Below are 3,359 nucleotides of genomic sequence, written 5' to 3'. Positions count from 1 at the left end.
TCGCCTGGACCTCCCGCAGCTGCGGACGGTTCGCTTGAGCTGCGGCAGTCATGCCTGCGGGAGGTCCAGCCGAGCCGCGGGACCAGCGAACCGTCCGCAGTCATGCCTGCGGGAGGTCCACTGGAGCCGCGGGAGGAGCGCCCCCTCCGCAGTCATGCCTGTGGCAGGTCCGGTCGTCCCGGGGCTCCGGTGGACCTCCCGCAGGCATGACTGCGGCAGGTCCGCCGGCCCAGCCTGCCGCCCCCCCGGGAAACGGCCGCCCCACGCACGTGCTTGCCGCGCTGGGGTCTGGAGCCGGCCCTGCCTATTGCAGGAGTCTGGGGTGTTCTGCATTTTAATTTAATTTTAAATGAAGCTTCTTAAGCATGTTAAAAACCTTATTTACATTATATACAACAATAGTTTAGTTATATATTATAGCCATAAAAAGAGACCTTCTAAAATATTAAAATGTATTACTGGCATGCGAAACCTTAAATCAGAGAGACTAAATTAAGACTTGGCACAGCTCTTCTGAAAGGTTGCTGAACCCTGATCTTTTGGATGATTGAGGCGCGTGCTTTCCCTTGTTTGTGTGTGAATATGTGAAAAGGGAGGTGAGGTTTGGGGGTATGGAGAACGCCCATGATGAGACCACTTTCTTTTTTTAAATTTACTTTTATAATTTTATAATTTGCATTATATATATGGACACAAATACAGAGAATAATTTTTTCAAGTAAAAAACATATTTTATTAGAATCTGATTATACATAAAACTATATTTCTTTGGGCTGCATTATGTTTTGAACAAGAGGCATTTAAACTATGGGTTTTTTTATTGTTTTTTTTCGGGGGGTAATGAAGTGAACTATGCACATTTCTTGCAGTTGTACTCTTTCTTCTCATCTGTCAGGTTTTCTTGATTGGTTCCTTCTGTAATGCAGGGTATATGTGTCCACCTCTTGCAAGAATCACACTGGACCTTTGATAAGTAACAATTAAGAAATGAAATCACAGAAGTTATAATGTTACACATACTTTGCATTCACTCATGCTATTCCTTACACATGGGAGCGTTACCTAATATATGACTATCAGCATGAAGAAAATGATTACTGTTGTGGAATTTTTACAGGAATCATGATCCTTAGCCAGTTTATGGCATATATTTCTCATTCAAACCTATGTTTCTTACCATCGTGCAATCCTCAATTTCTTTTTCACAGTTGATAAAGTTGCAGTATATGCAGTAGTCCTCCACGCTTTCTTAAAAATAAATATAGCGTTATGAAATGATGAATATGGTACGACCAACACTGAAAATGCAAATCTTGATTTATTAATTGTCAATATTTTAATCCAGTCAATGGTTTGAACCTTTTTTTTTCTTTTTTTGGAATCATATTTTCTCAAATTTTTACTTTACTGCACCTGTATCTAAAAATGCAAATTTCATTCAACTGGTCGATCAATAGCAATCATTCACCCCATTCAAAGTTTTGTGTACTTAAAGATATTATTGATTCATAGTCACCATTAGAGAACCAAACCTGTGAGATATCCCACTTTAGGGGTATTAAGATAACTGTCTACTATGTGACAAAGTTCCACTCTTCATGTTATCTTCACATGTGCCTAATGAGTCCACAGTACATGGAAGAAAGTAATTACCTGACTCCTTCATTAGAAGAATTGCTATATGTCTTCTAAACGCAGTATTAGCCTTTTGTGCTGTTTCTACCGCACTGATGTCTTTGTGCTGCAAATACGTTTCTGCAAACTAACAACACAGATATTTAGAATACATATTATAATTACCAGAGGTGAAAGTGGGCCGGGGTCCAGTGTACCGGGTAAGAACTGGCCACTGGTTCCGGCCCGTACATGGCTGACATTACACTTCCGCTGTGGCAGTGCTTTATGCTTTAACGGTGCTGCCCCCTTTATCCCATCGCCCCCGCATCAGCGGCCCAGCCATAGGGTCCAGCAATGCTGTTGAATGCTCCTGGCAGGGCTGCCTACAGTGGGGGAGCGAAAGGAGCTCTGGGTTACGGTGATTTACAAGCGCCTGGTGCTCCTGGCTACTGCAGCAGCAGCTGTCAGGAAGGGCTGGCTGGTAGAATCTGGTCCCCCCAGCACCGCACCTTCCACTGGAGACCCCATCCCTTCTTGGGGCCAGAAGCGCACCCCGTACACCCTGGCAAGGACACCGGTGCAGTGCCCACTGGTAATCTCTGGCATTTACTTTCAACATGGATAAGTAAACGTACATAACCAATATTAGTGGCAATTTGGTATTCAATACCTTTAAGATGAGTGGTCCGCAGTTGTGGCCATCCCTTTGTCTGGGTTGCTGAACAATTTTACTGTTCCAGTCAGATGAGGATTTGCTAGTTAATCGTTTGATGAAGTTTTCTGAAATTTTTAGAAAGTACATTAGCAGACTGCAGAAATGAGCTTTGCTTTCCTTTTTTCCCCCCTCTGGTTTCTGGACATAGATAAAAATCCATTATCTCTCTTTTTAATTAGTAATTGAAATGACTTATTGCTCACATATATACACACTTGTTTTCATATTATTGTCTCACACTTACACAATGTATCACCTCATTTGCTGTGCCCCATGTTGATAATAACACATTCTCAAACATGCAACATGCTACTGTTTCGTGTCCACATTCTGTAAAGTCTTTCCCCAGAGTCAAATCACACAAGTTCACTCAAAGTCCATTATTAAGCATATTCAGTAGAAGTACATGCTGTTTCAATGTTTACTTGTAGCTAACAGGAAGATATTAGTCTCACTATTGTTACATTCCCTTTAAAAAAAATTTCAATGGAACAGTTAATGTCCAATGTAAAAGTAAGTATCTAATAAATCACCTCCAATTCCTCAGGCATGTTCTTTCATATCTGATCTCATCACACAAGGGGTCAATTATTAACAATTCCTTTTTTTTCAATCAAGGCTATCTGTAAGTTTCAATATATTCACAAATTTTATTGGTAATGAGATTTTTTTCAAAAACTTTATACTGATTTATCAAGAATCATTATGCAACTAACATATTGTCGTTTGTAATGTCTCAGTAACACACAAGATATAAGCATATTGTGAAATCAATCAATTCTTTACGGAATGTATTCTTCCAGCATACATGAACAATGTAAAGTGACAGTAGCAATTTTTTATAACATTCAGATTCCTCTTTCCTTTGCATGCACTGAACTCACTGAAAACCCGCAACAAGGGAAATTATAGTACAATACAAAACATCTTACCGCAATAACCCAATGACCTGGTGTGTGGTAAGGAAGCAATAATATATAATTTTGAAGTAATTCACTCTGTGTTTATTTAAAAAATTAGAAATTCA

At 40.1% G+C, this 3,359-nt stretch overlaps 1 long non-coding RNA gene across 1 annotated transcript; it reads right to left on the bottom strand.

Moving 5' to 3' along the window:
- Positions 1 to 832: 832 nt before the first annotated feature.
- Positions 833 to 1,711, bottom strand: LOC123356409. Its single transcript, XR_006575355.1, has 3 exons — positions 1,654 to 1,711; positions 1,178 to 1,248; positions 833 to 964 (listed from the first exon to the last, which is right to left on the bottom strand). It is a non-coding gene; the product is annotated as an uncharacterized LOC123356409 (long non-coding RNA).
- Positions 1,712 to 3,359: the final 1,648 nt, after the last annotated feature.

The sequence above is a fragment of the Mauremys mutica genome, chromosome 1, assembly GCF_020497125.1.
Source record: "Mauremys mutica isolate MM-2020 ecotype Southern chromosome 1, ASM2049712v1, whole genome shotgun sequence".
Classification (NCBI taxonomy): Eukaryota; Metazoa; Chordata; order Testudines; family Geoemydidae; genus Mauremys; species Mauremys mutica.
The sequence above is the reverse complement of the archived record's forward strand: the minus strand, read 5'-3'. Positions and strand labels throughout refer to the sequence as shown.